The sequence below is a fragment of the Mesoplodon densirostris genome, chromosome 15 (assembly GCF_025265405.1).
Source record: "Mesoplodon densirostris isolate mMesDen1 chromosome 15, mMesDen1 primary haplotype, whole genome shotgun sequence".
In the NCBI taxonomy this organism is placed as follows: Eukaryota; Metazoa; Chordata; class Mammalia; order Artiodactyla; family Ziphiidae; genus Mesoplodon; species Mesoplodon densirostris.
In genome coordinates, this window is record NC_082675.1 from 9,008,806 (window position 1) to 9,026,726 (window position 17,921).

General features: G+C 48.3%; 1 protein-coding gene and 1 pseudogene across 1 annotated transcript in view; one reads left to right on the forward strand and one right to left on the reverse strand.

Moving 5' to 3' along the window:
- The window catches only part of CCDC63 (coiled-coil domain containing 63), a 141,819-nt gene that overhangs the window by 28,172 nt on the left and 95,726 nt on the right, over positions 1–17,921 (forward strand). The window lies entirely within an intron of this gene.
- Positions 6,326–6,447, reverse strand: LOC132503348 (U2 spliceosomal RNA; annotated as a pseudogene).

Sequence of the window (17,921 nt, forward strand, 5' to 3'; positions counted from 1 at the left end):
AGGCTCTTACATCAAGCAAAATTGGTCTCCTCCTTGGTTTATTTTTTAAACATTTCTATGTAGAATAACACACAAGTATAGAAAAGCACCCTCCGCAAAGGGAGGCCTCAGTGAATTACAATGGGCACTCCACTCTGGGGAGCAGTAGTTTTTCCCTCTGTAAAAGCCCAGATGCTTCTGAGAAGCTCCTCTCAGCTTCCTTACTCTGGCTCCAGACCTCCACAGCGGAAATCCCAAAGGGACTGGATTCTCCCAGCCCTTCAGTGCCCTCCACTACTTTCTGATTGTGCTGCCACACTAATTTTGAGTTATTTGTGTGTAAATCACTGCACTTGGAATATACATGGAGTAACTGATTTCATTCTTAGAACCGAATAAGTTAGCACTTATTCTTCTCCCCTTCTACAGGGGGCTGCCAGGGGGCTGGGGACGTCCTGTATATTGAACTGGGTGTTGGTAACAGATGTGTTTATATTTACAAGAAACCATGAAGCTCTACGCTTAAGATCTGTGCCCTGTACAATACACCAAGTAAACTTCAATTAGAAAGAGATAGAAAAAATATTTCCCCACAAAACAAACTTCAGGCCCAGGTGGCTTCCTCTGATTTCTACCAGACATTTAAGACAGAAATGATGCCCGTCTCCTACACTCTCTTCCAGAGAACAGATACAGAGGGAACACACCCTCACTGCTTTCATCGGACCAGGAGAATACTGATGTCATACCAGCAGCAGATATTACAGGACAGGAGAAATTACAGGCTAAACACTTCTGAATGTCGATGTCAAAATCCAAAAGCAAATATTAGCAGTCTAAATCTAGAGGTTTTCAGAAAGGAAAGAAACTGGGATTTCGTGGCGGTATTTCCAGTGGTTGATGTGGACAGGATCACTGGGTGTTTGGGCGCTGCCTGGGAACGTGGAGAGAAGGGGCAGTGCCATCGGGTTAGTGGAATGAACATTTGGTGACAGAGATTAGGAGGGCCTGGGTCATCCTCAGAGACAGTCCTGGGATGGGGTCTCTAGGCTGTGGCTGTGGCGGGGTCCCTCTAGGAGGACCTGGGCCTCTCTCCTGTGCCACTGCAGGGTCTAGGGATGGATGAGGAGTTTGTAGGGGCTGGATTTTGATGAGGAAGGAAGAGCATGGAAGGTGCGCCCTCAGAGCCAGTGCAGCTACGGCCCCTCCCCAGCCAGGCCGTAGCCCAGGCTACTCAGATGGTGCTCACGTCAATAGTCAGGCGACAGTGGGGCACGCCAGCTTCACCCACTAAACCACCAAGCACAGCCCAGCAGGCCACTGTCATTAATCAGCACTAACTGTGCATCCGGGGCTGGTTGTTGAAGACCCAGCTAATTTGTTAGAGACGTGCCATGTGGGCAGCTGGCTTGGAGAGACTGGGGCTCTGAGCCACGTGGAGACAAGCCGACCACTGGTCAGACCACCCGGAGGCTCACCCGGTGTGTGAAGATGCTGAGGGAGGAGGGACATAGATGGGACCCCCTGATCCTTCAAGGGACCTTCTTTCAGGGAAGGCATGGGCCCTCCTGTTGGCTCAGACCCCTCCTGTCCTTGGAGCAACCATGGGGCAGGCAGGAGGATTGGGGGGATGGAGGGAGGGGAGCCCTGGGCTCAGGAGTCCAGGGCACCATCTAGAGGATTCAGGGGTTCAGGGATGTCTGTCCCAGGGAACCAACTACATTCCTGTCCCACATCCATCTGTCATCAGCTTTGCGACTCCGGGAAAGTCACTTAAAATCTCAACATTTTAGTGCCACGTACCATAAAATATGGATCACAGCACCTGCCGTGAGTTCCCCACGGGGCTGATGTGGGGATCAAAGGAGATGATGACAGATATTCTTCCCAAGCTCCAAAACATCACACCCATAACGTTCCCCGCTGCCCTGGCCTGTGGCATCCAGGTCCCCTCTCTGGACGCAGCACTACCACATGTCTTGCTTATTCTTCCAGACATGTACTATTTGAACACTTAGGTAGCACTTATGAAGTGCCCATCATTTTTCGTCAGGGTCTACCTGATCTGTTGTATTAAGCTTCATCACTACTAATACGTGGGCCCTATTAACATTTCCATCATCACAGAACAAGGAACTGAGGACAGAGGGTCTGCATGACTTTCCCAGGTTCATGTGGCTTCTGGTAGGATTTGAATCCAGACCATCAGGCACCAGCCCCCACTCTGTCGGTCACTGTGCTGTGCTCCCTTTCTATATTATCTCACTAAATAAAGTCGTGTCCCCGTGCAGTCAGCCTGCTGGCTATTGTAAGTGCACACCACATTGCAACACCCTCTTCTCAAGCCCCACTTTGATTCACTTGACTCCCCTAGACTCCCCTAGGAGGCTGGTGAACAAAGAGAACAGACGTGTGACCTGGGAATGAATTGACACCTCCGCATGGTCTTCTCCCAGCAACATATCAATAGTTCTCTCAGTTTTTGTTGTGTTTTCCAGGATCATGACTCGGGTACCAAGAAGAAAAGGAAGATTATAAAGGAATCAAACACAGGATGCACAAGAATATCATCTGCGATCAAGATAATCTGCTGGCCATCCGCAGCGGTGGTTCAGGCACATCAGAATCAGCATCTGGCCAAACAGTAGGGTAGGGACACAAATAGCACCCCCACGAACCACTCCATCGAAGGTGCTGTGGAAATAATACCAGTAAGTAGATTCAGGAGTAATGGCTGTAGTTTGTACAGCAGAGCCTGGATCTGGCTGAGGGAGGATTGGGCAGGGATGGTGCCCACTCAGAGCCCGTGCAGCCACTGCCCGCTCTTAGCCAGGCCTTAGTCCAAGCTGCTCAGACAACTGGTCAGTTTCTAGTCAGTGAGACCCTGGGGGCCTGTAAACGTCATCTGTTAAGCCACCAAAACACCAGCCCAGTAGACCCTGTTCCCAGCTAATGAATTGAAGTACCCATCATTTTTCTTCAGGCTTTGTATTTACTAATTTTTAGCCTCAGACCATAATACAAATAAGCAGGTCCTATTAATATTTCCATATCACTGGCCAGGGAACTGAGAAACAGAAGGGCTAAGTAACTAACCTTCCCAGGTACACGTGGCTTTCAAAGAGGATTTGATTTCAGGCCATCAGGCACCAGCACCCATACTCTCCCTCACTGTATTGTGCTGACTTTGGACTTGTCTCATGTAAATAAAGTTATTTTCCCCATGCGATCAGCCTTTTGGGTATTTTAAGTGTATGCTAAAATGCAAGGTCCATCTTCGTAAGCCCTACTTTGATTCAGGGGGCTCCCCAGGCAGCTAGTAATAAGGAGATCTGAAGTTTGACCTGTGAATTAGTTGACTTTTGCCAGGAAGATGTCAACACCTCTCGCTATTGTGAATGTATTTCCTAGGAACTCGTTTCAGGAATATGAAGAGAAAAAGACAAGGATTCAAACCAAGAATACATATGGGGATTGATCCTCAGTGAAGAAAATATACTGGCTGGCCCTCACCGTCATTCAACAGCTCAAAATGAACATCTAGTCCCAAAGGGTTGAGCCTCAAATATCATCCCATACAAGCCACTCCATTGAAGTCACTGTGGGAATTCCATCATGAAACTGATCAAGAGTAATGACTATAAAAATGTTAAGTCATATTATCTTTTTATTGAGATATAATTCACATTCCATCAATTCACATTGTTTGTGAACTGTGTGATTCGGCGGCTTTTAGTATACTCAGGTTTTGCAATCAACATCTCTAATTCCAGTACATTTTCATCATCCCCAAGATAAACCTCATACCTAGTATCAGTCATTCTCATTCTCTCCTCCCCTTTCACCCCAGCCCTGGGTCTTTCTGTCTCTATTGATTTTCCTATGCTGGACATTTCATAGGAATAGAACCATACAATGTGCGGACTTCTGTGTCTGACTTTTGCAGTAAGCAAAATGTGTTCAAGGTGCATCCAGGTTGTAGCATGTATCTGTCCTTCACCCTTTTTATGGCTGAATAATATTCATTGTATGGATATAACACATTTTATTTTTCCATTCATCAGTTGGCGAATAGTTGGGTTGTTTCCACTTTTTGGCTATTATGAATAATGATACGACAATATAACACTCATGTACAAGTTTTTGTGTGAACATATGTTTTTTATTTCTCCTGGACATATACCTGGGAGTGGAGTTCCTGGGCCATATTGTATCTCTGTGTTTAACTTTTTGAGGAACTGCCAAACTATTTTCTTTTTCATATTTGCACCAGCAATGCTTGAAAGTGCCAATTTCCCCACATCATTGCCAACCCTTGTTTTTAAAGAAATTATATGTATACTAGTGGGTGTGAAGTGGTATCTCACTGTGGTTTCAGTTTGCATAATTTTGACTAATAATTTTGGACATGTTTTCATGTGCTTATTGGCAATTTGTGTCTCTTCTTTGGAGCAGTATCTATGCAAATTCTTTTTCTCATTTTTAAAATTTGGTTATTTGACATTTTATTGTTGAGTTGCCAATATTCTTTACATATTGTGAATACTAAGCTTTATCAGATATATGATTTGCAAACATTTTCCTTCATTCTGAAGGTTGTATTATGTCTTTCTTGATGTTGTTCTTTGAAACACAAAGGATTTTAATTTTGATAAAGTCCTATTTCTTTTTCCTTTTGTTGATTGTGCTTTTGCTATCATATTTAAGAGTTCGTTGCCAAATCCAAGACTATGAAGATTTATCCCTTTTTCTCTTCAGAAATTTGTATAGTTTAGCTCTTATATTTAAGTCTTTGATCCATTTTAAATTCAAAGTCTATTTTGTCTGATATTGGTATAGACACTCCTGCTCTCTTTTGGTTACTATACAGTTTGGAATTTGAGTTTGGAATTCCTTTTTCTACCCTTTAACTTTAAACCTGTTTGAGTCTTTTGATCTCAAGTGAGTCTCTTGTAGACAGCATATAGTTGGATTATATGTTTTTACCTATTCCGCCAATCTTTGTATTTTGATTGGAGAGTTTAATCCATTTACATTAAAAGTAATTACTGACAAAAAAAAGAGACTTATTTCTGCTATTGTGTTATTTGTTTTCCATATGCCCAAAGCTTTTTTGCCCCTCATTTCCTGCATTCCTATCTTTCGTTGTGTGTGTTTAGCTGATTTCTTACAGTAAAATATTTAAATTACTTTCTCACTTCCTTTTGGGTATATTCTATAGCTATTTTCTTTGTGTTTACCATGGGGATTACCTTTAACATCCTAAAATTAAAACACTCTAACTTGAATTTATACCAGGTTTATCTCAACAACATCCAAGTTCTTGAAGCTAAAAGAGCATCCTACTATCTCAATGCAAAAGACCTTCTCCAAGACACATTATAATGAAATTGTCAAAAATCAAAGGATAAAGAATTCTAAAAGCAGTCAGGGGAAAAAAGATTTTAACTTACAAAGGAACCCCCATTACACTATCAGCAGATTTCTCAGCAGAAACCCAACAGGCCAGGAGAGAGTGGAATGACATATTCAACATGTTGAAAGAAAAAAAAATGCCAGCCAAAAATACTCTATCCATCAAAGTTATCCTTCAGATATGAAGGAGAAATAAAGATTTTCCTAGGCAGACAAAAGCTGAGGGAGTTCATCACCATTAGACCTGCCTTGAAAGAAATGCTGAAAAGAACTCTTCAAGCTGAAATGAAAAGACAGTAATCAGCAACATGAAAATGTATAAAAGTATACAACACATTGGTAAAGGTAAATATACAATCAGAAAACTCTAAATCTGTAACAGGAAGGTGTGTTAGCCACTTAATTATAAAAGTCAAAGGAAAAGAGTATTTAAAATAATTATAGCTACTGTAATGTATTAACAAACACACAATATAAAAAGATGTAAATAACGACATAAAAACCATGAAGAGTGGGGAGTAAAAAGGTAAAGTTTTTGTAGGCAATTGAGGTTAAGACGCTGTCAGCTTAAAAATGGACGATTTAAATCTATGAGATGTCTTACATAAGCTTCATGGTAACCACAAAGCAAAATCTAGAGCAGATGCACCAAAGATAAACAAAGGGGAAACAGCACACCACCACAGAAAATAACCAATTTACAAAGGTAGACAGAAACAGAGGGGAAAAGGGACAACGGGAATACAAAACAACCAGAAAACAGTAAGATGGCATTAGTAAGTTCTCAATAATTCTAAATTCAGTGGATTGAATTCACCAACCCAAAGACATATGGATAGATTTTTTTTAAAAGATGCAACTGTATGCTGCCTACAGTAGAATCGCTTCAGCTTTAAGGACACATATAGGCTCAAAGTGAAGGGATGGAAAAAGATAGTCAATGCAAGTGGAAAGCAAAAGTGGGAACAGCTGCAATGATATCAGAGAAACTAAACTTTAAATTGACAAGAACAGATACTACACTTGATCTTAGCCAAAAGGCTGAGATGAAATAGACAAAATAAACTTTAAGCTGAAATTACTGTCAAGTATAAATTTTACTAATATAGTAATTCCAAAGGACCAAGGAGCAGGGCAGTGGCTTTATTGAGAACCTAGGATTTCCGAGTGTCCGCTGTGCCGAGTCACTTTTAAATCATCACCACAGCCCTATAATTCAGAGATTTAGGTGAAGTGACTTGCCCAGGGTCACACAGCTAAGTGAGAGTCTTCTGGAACCAACAGTAACTTTTGCAAAGGCATCTCTTGCAAAGGCATGCATCTCTTGCCACCATCTGACACTCACATTCTTTCTTTTTATACTATTCTGTTTCCTTGGGTCAAAGAATCCGACCCCTGAATTAAGGTTAAATAGGAACTAGTGGCAGATCAAAAGCCAAAATCGCTTCAAGATATTCTTTTAATTCCCCCAAGTAATGCCTTTAGTCACAAAAATATAGAACAATATAGAAAATTACAAATCAAGTGACCTTAGTGTTCACAGGCAAGCACTAACACATTTTAATGTACCATGATCATATTAAAATAGAAATAACTATGAAACATTTTCTGCGGAGAAGCAGACCCTGCGGAAGGCAGCGGGAAGGGACAGGAAGGCTGCCTGGCGCCCAGGCCCCCGATGGCCTAGGTCTCACCCGACAGTGCACTGTTCATGCGCCGGAGCACTGCTTCCTTCTCGAGGTCTAGGTCTTCGGCGGTGACCCGGAAACCCAGCTGAGGGGGTGAGGGCAGCCTCAGAGGCTCCCCTCGCCTGTGCAGCGGCAGAGGAAACCTGCGTTTTCGGGGCCTGGAACTGTCAGATGTGGGGGAGCAGTCCCTCCAGGGCCGTTTCTGCCCTCTTGTTGCCTCTGCATGCTTGTCAGGCTGGCTTTTTCTCTGGGAAACCACCGGAGCTGCAGAGGGCGACGGAGGGCCCTCCTCACTCCCTTTCTTTGAGGACTTCCGGGGCAGCCCTTGCGGTATGGCGGAACCCCTCCTACTGTTCACGGGCGGGAAACCTCGGGTGGAGCTATACGAGTTCGTGATGGCGTTTCTTTTGGGGCAGGAGCTCATACAGGAGGTGTGGGGTGTCCTGTTGGAACTGTCTTCTGCCCTCTTGGCGTGGAGGTTTCTCTGCAGAGGTCCAGGCCTGGGCACAAGTAAAGAGACCCCCAGGGGCCTAAATGCAGGTCGTGCACCCCCGGTGCCATCGGGGCCGCTTCTCTGGTCGTTGGCCATCCCTTTCCCGCTCTCTCCCAGGGCCCTCAACGCCGTCTGCTCTGTGCTGCAGTTCGGGACACAGCTGGGTGTCGTGGGCGGCACTGGCTGCCCCCGCGCCACACTGACAGTGACTGTGTCCACCGCGGACACTGAGCTGCGGGACATCGTGGAGGTGAGAGCACCCATCACCGCCTCCTTCCGATGGCCTCGCCTGCAGATGGAGATAAGGACCCCCAGAAAGGAGCGCAGGGCCTGCGGGATGGTAGAATGGGGTCTCAGAGACTCTGTGGCAAAGCGCAGATGCGGAGTCCCTGGACACTTGTGGGCTGGCCTGCGAGTGGATAGCCGGCCATAGACAGCTGGGTGACCCGGGCCGGCCACGGGAAGTCGGTGGGCGCGGGGAGCGGGCTGGGGGCAGCCGAGCCCTCCTGGCAGGTGCTGGGCACTGGGGAGTGCCTGGGGCGGGGGTGAGGGGCAGGGCCTACCTAAGTCACTGCCCATAGAGAACTTGGGTGAGATCGGTCCTTGGATAGAGGCTGAGCGCCGAGCACTCTCCTTCAGCTACCAAGTCGGCCAAAAGTGGAGTGCGCACTGTTTGGCCTGTTGCTGGGATTTATAGCTCTGCAACCTGTGAGCGAACAATGGGCTTGCGTTTGCGGGACGCAATAAAGAGGTGGGGGAGGGGTGGCGCATGCGCAGAGTACACGTCAGGCCCTGGGGCGCACAGGTGAGGATACGCGCCTCGACCGTCTAGCGCTTCTCAATCTCCTGGGGTCTGAGGGTTGGAGGTGTTTGCCTTGAGGGTGATGAGCTTCCTGGCAGGACAGCTGGCCCTTCTCCCCTGGCCTGGCCCCAGTGCTGTCGGGGGAACTCACTGTACTGGACGGGGTCCCTGCCCAGCAAAGCGGAGCAAGGTTGCTGGCTGTGCAGCTCCCACGAGAGGCGGCAGCTTTGGCAGCAGCGCCTCTGCGTCCTCCTGCCCTGTCCCCCGGCGGCACTGGAGGGGAGAGCCGCTAAGACCGGAAGTGCCCACACCACCCAGATCCTGCTGGGGTGACACCTGAAGTGGTGGCCAGGGCTGGCTGAGAGGGCCATACTTACCATATGACCCAAAAGCCCACTCCTAGGCAATTAACCAAGAGAAAATCTTTTCACAAAACAGGTCTGTGAATGTTTTAGCTATCTTGTCCACAATTCCTAAATATAGGACTATGAGGTTATCCAATTTTCTTGAGTTTGTCATTTTTTAATTGTTCTTGGAATAACTCTATGTATACGTATTGTTTCACAGTCTAGAGTTAATATTTTACCAATTCAATAAAATTCAGAAGCCTTACATCCATATAGATTCTTTTACCTTCCACTCTTTGTTATAGCTGTCCTATGGGTCACCTTTATGTGACTTGAACGCCACCCTCTGAGACTGTGGTATCCTTTTTTCATACATATACAGGGAATTCCCTGGCGGTCCAGTGGTTAGGACTCAGCACTTTCACTGCTGGGGCCCCGGGTTCAGTCCCTGGTAGGGGAACTAAGATCCCGCAAGCCACGCAGGCGCGGCCAAAAAAAAAAAAAAAAAAAAAAGTCATACATATATAAAATAATGAAGAGGATAATTTTTCCAGACACGTGCCATTGTTGTTGCCCTTCTTTTGTTCCCGAAGTTGCAAGCTTACTTCTTTCTTGTGTCATTTCACTTCAGCCTGAAGAATTTCCTTTCATGTAATATTTTTATAGCAAATTGTCTGGTGATGAATTCTCTTAGTTTTCTCTCATCTCCATCAGCCTTCGTTTTGGCTTTTGTTTGGCTTTCAGTCTTTAAGGATATCCCTGCTTTAAGGATATAATATCCTGGTTTGGTCTTTTCCTTTAATACTTTAAAGATGTTATTCCATTCTTTTCTGGTCTCTATGTTTTCTGATGAGAAATCACGGTCCTTCAAGTTGACATTCTGTGATGTATAACAGGTCGTTTTCTTTTGTCTTTTCACTTTCTTAATGGTGTCCTTTGAATCACAACAGCTTTACATTTTAGTGATGTGTCATTTATGCATAAGGGAGTCTTACTGGCTGGGAATTATTGAGACATTAAATCACATCCTCATCAGTATTTTGGTTATATAAATTAAAAGCTAAATGTGAAAGGGTTAGGGAAAGATTTGAATTAGTTCATTTCAAACTTTGCTATAGATGCTAAAGAACTCATCAGGGACATGTCATTCCCCTGTTCAAATATTTCTTTGTTTTTTTTCTTATTTACAACGTTGTGTTTAATTTCTGCTGTACAGCAAAGTGACTCAGTTATGCACATGTATAGTCTTTTTCATATTATTTTCCATTATGGTTTATCACAGGATATTGAATATAGTTCCCTGTGCTATACAGTAGGACCTTGATTTCTATCCATCCTATGTACAATAGTTTGCATCTTCTAATCCCACACTCCCAATCCTTCCCTCCCTCACCCTCCCCCTGTCAACCATAAGTCCTTTCTCTGTATTTGTGAGTCTGTTTTTGTTTCCTAGATATGTTCATTTGCACGTATGCCTCCCTCAGAGGGACAAGAGGCGCCGCAAACTGGAAGTCTTGTAATCTTTTATAATTAAAATTAATGTTTGCTTCTTTCCTCTGCAAATAGTTCCCTTTCATCTTTCTTTGTTGGAAAAGGGAAGAGATGTATTCATGGAGTCCTTCTGCTTTTTTTAAAGCAGAATGTCACAGGTTGCTCCAGGAGATGTCACATCCTAGAATTAAAGCTTTCCTTGTTTGACCCATTCCAGAAACTTTGATGCCAAGCCCATACTCTTTAGGGGAGATGTGTATGTAGGTGATTTGCCTAGGACTCTGAAAGTAAAAAAGTAGAAAATAAAAAAGGGATTTGCTGCATTAGAAAAGACTAGTGCGTAGAGTGTGGGCTCCAGTTGTACACTCGGGATGACCTAGCCCCCTCCAAGTCAGAGGTGGGTGAGAAGTACCAATTCCAACAGACAAGGATGATCCTCCCTATTTATCCCTACCCTGGGCTCATTTTATCCTGGGCTGCATCACTTAAACTCAAAACACACTTTTAATATTCAGGGGTCAGTCCTGGTAGCCATCACATTGTGCTATTCTCCACACCCTATGAGTGGGTCCACAGGAAACTGTAAACAGGTCTGGCTTTCCATGTCACCACTCACACAAGCCAGTGCTTTTCCACACTTGATCTACAGATCACAGACACGTGAGGATTATGCAAAAGAACAAGAACGACGCTTTATTATAAGTTATGAAGACAACACAAGGGTTCTGGAAGGAAAACAGGGAGAGGGGAGGAGTCAGCTACAGGCAACAGGGGGCATCCCCCTGTTCCAGGACTGAAGGGGACGAGGCTAGGGCCTCTTGTTTACTGTCCTGAGGACTCTGAGTGCTGGGATGGGACAACAGCCTCAAACCATCCACCTTTGGGGGGAAGACTGCAGGCCGGGGGTGGGAACGGAATGCGGTATCTCTGGGTGCCCAGTTTGCTCCAGGATTACAGAGGTTAGGGCTAAGACGTCCGTTTCACATCGAAACAGGGTCCACACGAGGCCCAGCCTGGGAGGACCCTCCCCAAACTTATTGGCTCAGACCAACTTTTTCCTCTTATGCCCCGAGGTAATGATGAATCTCGGCCTGGAGGAGAATGACTTGGTCGATGGCCCAGTGGTTTTATGTCCAGCCAAGCGCCTTGCCCTAACAGCGAGGCGGCACCTTGCTGTGCCCACTGCGGAGGTGAGGCTGCTAGGAGTAGAGGCCGGAACCAACACGCCCCTAAAGGCAGCCTTGGCTGGGCATGGGCTGGGCCCTCCACTGGAAGTAGGGGGGCCCTGCCTGGGTGTGCCCCCAGGGATGTGACTTCAGATGGGGGTGGGCAGTAGTGTCTTCAAACCGACGCTCATTCTTATTGCTGTGGTGCTCGGGGTCCCCCGGTTCCTGCTGTGAGGCTGAGAGCTGAAAAGAGGCAGCTCAGATCTTGGGCAGCCGCTGTGCTCCCAAAACCCAGCTGGGTGCTGGCATGGGTGCCCACGGTGGAATTTGTGGATGGTGCTTGGGCACGGCTGCGCTTAGCTGGGGGAGCTGGGGCAGAGGCGAAGGCTGGAGCTTTCCTTTTCAAATACCGGCGAGAGCTGTCGTAGGCCGGGGTTCCTCGCTGCTGCCAATCAGGGGCCCAGAGATGAAGCAGGGAAGGGAAGCCACAGCAGCGGCAGGAGCGGGCCAGTCAGAAGCCAGGCTTCCGAGGATGCGCTGGAGCGCTGCTTCCTTCTCGAGGTCTAGGTCTTCGGCGGTGACCCGGAAACCCAGCTGAGGGGGTGAGGGCAGCCTCAGAAGCTCCCCTCGCCTGTGCGGCAGCAGAGGAAACCTGCGTTTTCGGGGCCTGGAACTGTCAGATGTGGGGGAGCAGTCCCTCCAGGGCCGTTTCTGCCCTCTTGTTGCCTCTGCATGCTTGTCAGGCTGGCTTTTTCTCTGGGAAACCACCGGAGCTGCAGAGGGCGACGGAGGGCCCTCCTCACTCCCTTTCTTTGAGGACTTCCGGGGCAGCCCTTGCGGTATGGCGGAACCCCTCCTACTGTTCACGGGCGGGAAACCTCGGGTGAGCTATACGAGCTCGTGATGGCGTTTCTTTTAGGGCAGGAGCTCATACAGGAGGTGTGGAGTGTCCTGTTGGATCTGTCTTCTGCCCTCTTGGCGTGGAGGTTTCTCTGCAGAGGTCCAGGCCTGGGCACGAATAAAGAGACCCCCAGGGGCCTAAATGCAGATCGTGCGCCCCCGGTGCCATTGGGGCCGGTTCTCTGGTCGTCGTTCCCCCTATGACCGTGGGGACTTCTTCCTGCTTGGCCATCCCTTTCCCGCTCTCTCCCAGGGTCCTCAACGCCGTCTGCTCTGTGCTGCAGTTCGGGACACAGCTGGGTGTCGTGGGCGGCACTGGCTGCCCCCGCGCCACACTGACAGTGACTGTGTCCACCGCGGACACTGAGCTGCGGGACATCGTGGAGGTGAGAGCACCCATCACCGCCTCCTTCCGATGGCCTCGCCTGCAGATGGAGATAAGGACCCCCAGAAAGGAGCGCAGGGCCTGCGGGATGGTAGAATGGGGTCTCAGAGACTCTGTGGCAAAGCGCAGATGCGGAGTCCCTGGACACTTGTGGGCTGGCCTGCGAGTGGATAGCCGGCCATAGACAGCTGGGTGACCCGGGCCGGCCACGGGAAGTCGGTGGGCGCGGGGAGCGGGCTGGGGGCAGCCGAGCCCTCCTGGCAGGTGCTGGGCACTGGGGAGTGCCTGGGGCGGGGGTGAGGGGCAGGGCCTACCTAAGTCACTGCCCATAGAGAACTTGGGTGAGATCGGTCCTTGGATAGAGGCTGAGCGCCGAGCACTCTCCTTCAGCTACCAAGTCGGCCAAAAGTGGAGTGTGCACTGTTTGGCCTGTTGCTGGGATTTATAGCTCTGCAACCTGTGAGCGAACAATGGGCTTGCGTTTGCGGGACGCAATAAAGAGGTTGGGGAGGGGTGGCGCATGCGCAGAGTACACGTCAGGCCCTGGGGCGCACAGGTGAGGATACGCGCCTCGACCGTCTAGCGCTTCTGAATCTCCCGGGTTCTGAGGGTTGGAGGTTTTTGCCTTGAGGGTGATGAGTTGCTTGCCAGGGCAGCTGGCCCTTCTCCCCCGGCCGGCTCTAAGTGTACAGGATGGGCCCCCGGCTACCAGAGTGGGAAAGTTGGAGAGCAGGGTACCTGGCTCAGCAGCCGCCACCCGAGGTGGCAGGTTTGGCATCAGCGCCTGTGCGTCCGCCTGCCCTCCCGCCTCGTAACATTGGAGGGGAGAGCTGCTAAGAACAGAAGTGCAAAAACCAAAAAACCCAGAAGTGCCCAAGCCGCCCAGATCCTTCTGGGGTGACAACTGAAGGGGCAGCCAGGGCGGGCTGGAAGGGACATATATACCACGTCCAAACCCAGAAAGATCTGAAGTGCACGAGTCAGAATGAAAGTCCAGAATCATCCTTGGGCTTTGGGCTGAGCTGGAAGTATAGCCAAACTTTTCAAGGTCTCCAGCTCCTCCTGCAGTTTCTGCCTGGCTGGGACATTGCCCCAGAGTGGGGTTGAGTTTAAGGAGTCTAAGGAGGCATACATTTCCATCCTCTGGATCATTGCTCACCAAAAAATACATAATGCCAGGCACATATGTAATTTTGAATTTTCTAATGAACACACCAGGAAAATGAAAATGGTGAAGTCAATGTAAATAATAGATTTTTAATTCAGTATCTGCAAAATGTTAGAATTTTTACATGTGTCACGAGAAATGTGGTCATATTACAAGGGCTCAAGAGCTGCATGGAGCAAGATAGAGGACAAAAAGCATGAACTTGAAACTCTAAGAAGTGAACACTAACAGGCAGATGGGGCCTGGAAGTCCAAAGTTGAATAACAGCCCGTAACAGGGTGATTATGATGGTTTTTTTCCTGCCTCTGTCTCCCAGCTCATGCAAGGCACGCAAAGTCCAGCAGCAGCTGAAAGTTAAAACCATGGGATCAACCTTTTATTTCTAGCCAGATAAGTGAGAAAGTGGGGGGCTTGCATGTTGAGGAGTGAGGGGGTCATCCCCACTGGTCTTTTTCTCCCCAGTTACCACATCTCCCCTGCAACCTCAGTGATGGCAGAGGCCTTCACTGAGAAATAGCCTGTGTCTCTGGACAAGTAAAGAGGCTCCTATGGTCTGAAGAGTGGGGGGGAATGCCCGTTATTTTCCTATCTTTTCTCTTGCTATTTCACCTGAAAGGTCAACCTGGCCATAGGGAACTGCATGACAGCATGGAGGCTGAAACACCTTGAGGAACATGTAGGAGGGTCCCCTGAAGCCTGAGAATGTGGGTAGAAGCCCAAAGAGGAGAGAGCTAGAGGAGGAGACTATTTAGGTCTGTGTATGAGCCGACATAAGTCCTGGGATCCCCCTGAGCCTCATGCACAGACAGACCCAACGAGGCAGAGTAGAGGCTTGCAGAAGTGAACTACAGTATAAACTGCCACTCAATTCCCAGATTAACCCCCGAGTGGTACGTGCACCATGTGGATACAAACAGCACAGCAGTGTCCTGAAAACTGCACCAAGACTGGAACAGCTCAGAAGACAAGGTACAATACCTGTTTGACCACAGGTTCATGAATTGCTTAATAAAAACAACAGAAAAAGAAAAAGTAACAATCTCCAGAGGATTTTAATAGGAACCAGAGTCTTGAAACATAATAAGCAAACGTTCCAGGATACCACCCAAAACCACACAACAGAGCATACAAAGAACTAGGAAAATGTGACCAATTCTCAAGAGAAAAATGCAATCAACAGACCCAGCCCTGAAATAACCCACATGGGGGAATTAGCAGACAAAGCATCCATTACAACGATGCTCAATGAGGTAAAGGTAAATCCTCTTGAAATTAATGGAAAGAAGTTCTTTACAGAGAAGTAAAAACTATGAAAAAGAAGCAAATGGAAAGTTTAGAACTTGACATGCAATATCCAAAAGCAAACATTCACTGGATGGGCTGAATAACAGAACAGAGAAAACAGAGGAAAGATTCAGAAAACTTATGGATCCATAGAAATGGCACAATCTGAAAAACAAAGAGGAAAAATGACTGAACAAAAAATTAAGTCTCAGAGACATGTGAAACAATATTGCAAGTTCTACCTTTTGTGCCGTTGGAGGGTCTGAGGGAAAGGTGCAGAAGAAAATATATGAGGAAAAGAATAGTTGAAAAAATCACTGATCTAGAGACACAGATCTAAGCTCAGAAAGCCTCACCCTGACACACAATCTGATAAAAACAGCCAAGGTGAAGAATAATCTTGAAAGCAGTCAAGGAAAACGACCTATTATACATCACAGAATGTCAACTTGAAGGACCGTGATTTCTCATCAGAAAACATAGAGACCAGAAAAGAATGGAATAACATCTTTAAAGTATTAAAGGAAAAGACCAAACCAGGATATTATATCCTTAAAGCAGGGATATCCTTAAAGACTGAAAGCCAAACAAAAGCCAAAACGAAGGCTGATGGAGATGAGAGAAAACTAAGAGAATTCATCACCAGACAATTTGCTATAAAAATATTACATGAAAGGAAATTCTTCAGGCTGAAGTGAAATGACACAAGAAAGAAGTAAGCTTGCAACTTCGGGAACAAAAGAAGGGCAACAACAATGGCACGTGTCTGGAAAAATTATCCTCTTCATTATTTTATATATGTATGACTTTTTTTTTTTTTTTTTTTTGGCCGCGCCTGCGTGGCTTGCGGGATCTTAGTTCCCCTACCAGGGACTGAACCCGGGGCCCCAGCAGTGAAAGTGCTGAGTCCTAACCACTGGACCGCCAGGGAATTCCCTGTATATGTATGAAAAAAGGATACCACAGTCTCAGAGGGTGGCGTTCAAGTCACATAAAGGTGACCCATAGGACAGCTATAACAAAGAGTGGAAGGTAAAAGAATCTATATGGATGTAAGGCTTCTGAATTTTTTTTTTTTTTTTTTTTTTTTTTTTTTTTTTTTTTTTTTTTTTTTTTTTTTTGCTGTACGCGGGCCTCTCACTGCCGTGGCCTCTCCCGTTGCGGAGCACAGGCTCCGGACACACAGGCTCCGCGGCCATGGCTCGCGGGCCCAGCCGCTCCGCGGCATGTGGGATCCCCCGGGATCGGGGCACGAACCCGCGTCCCCCGCATCGGCAGGCGGACCCCCAACCACTGCGCCACCAGGGAGGCCCAAGGCTTCTGAATTTTATTGAATTGGTAAAATATTAACTCTAGACTGTGAAACAATACGTATACATAGAGTTATTCCAAGAACAATTAAAAAATGACAAACTCAAGAAAATTGGATAACCTCATAGTCCTATATTTAGGAATTGTGGACAAGATAGCTAAAACATTCACAGACCTGTTTTGTGAAAAGATTTTCTCTTGGTTAATTGCCTAGGAGTGGGCTTTTGGGTCATATGGTAAGTATGGCCCTCTCAGCCAGCCCTGGCCACCACTTCAGGTGTCACCCCAGCAGGATCTGGGTGGTGTGGGCACTTCCGGTCTTAGCGGCTCTCCCCTCCAGTGCCGCCGGGGGACAGGGCAGGAGGACGCAGAGGCGCTGCTGCCAAAGCTGCCGCCTCTCGTGGGAGCTGCACAGCCAGCAACCTTGCTCCGCTTTGCTGGGCAGGGACCCCGTCCAGTACAGTGAGTTCCCCCGACAGCACTGGGGCCAGGCCAGGGGAGAAGGGCCAGCTGTCCTGCCAGGAAGCTCATCACCCTCAAGGCAAACACCTCCAACCCTCAGACCCCAGGAGATTGAGAAGCGCTAGACGGTCGAGGCGCGTATCCTCACCTGTGCGCCCCAGGGCCTGACGTGTACTCTGCGCATGCGCCACCCCTCCCCCACCTCTTTATTGCGTCCCGCAAACGCAAGCCCATTGTTCGCTCACAGGTTGCAGAGCTATAAATCCCAGCAACAGGCCAAACAGTGCGCACTCCACTTTTGGCCGACTTGGTAGCTGAAGGAGAGTGCTCGGCGCTCAGCCTCTATCCAAGGACCGATCTCACCCAAGTTCTCTATGGGCAGTGACTTAGGTAGGCCCTGCCCCTCACCCCCGCCCCAGGCACTCCCCAGTGCCGAGCACCTGCCAGGAGGGCTCGGCTGCCCCCAGCCCGCTCCCCGCGCCCACCGACTTCCCGTGGCCGGCCCGGGTCACCCAGCTGTCTATGGCCGGCTATCCACTCGCAGGCCAGCCCACAAGTGTCCAGGGACTCCGCATCTGCGCTTTGCCACAGAGTCTCTGAGACCCCATTCTACCATCCCGCAGGCCCTGCGCTCCTTTCTGGGGGTCCTTATCTCCATCTGCAGGCGAGGCCATCGGAAGGAGGCGGTGATGGGTGCTCTCACCTCCACGATGTCCCGCAGCTCAGTGTCCGCGGTGGACACAGTCACTGTCAGTGTGGCGCGGGGGCAGCCAGTGCCGCCCACGACACCCAGCTGTGTCCCGAACTGCAGCACAGAGCAGACGGCGTTGAGGACCCTGGGAGAGAGCGGGAAAGGGATGGCCAAGCAGGAAGAAGTCCCCACGGTCATGGGGGGAACGATGACCAGAGAACCGGCCCCAATGGCACCGGGGGCGCACGATCTGCATTTAGGCCCCTGGGGGTCTCTTTATTCGTGCCCAGGCCTGGACCTCTGCAGAGAAACCTCCACGCCAAGAGGGCAGAAGACAGA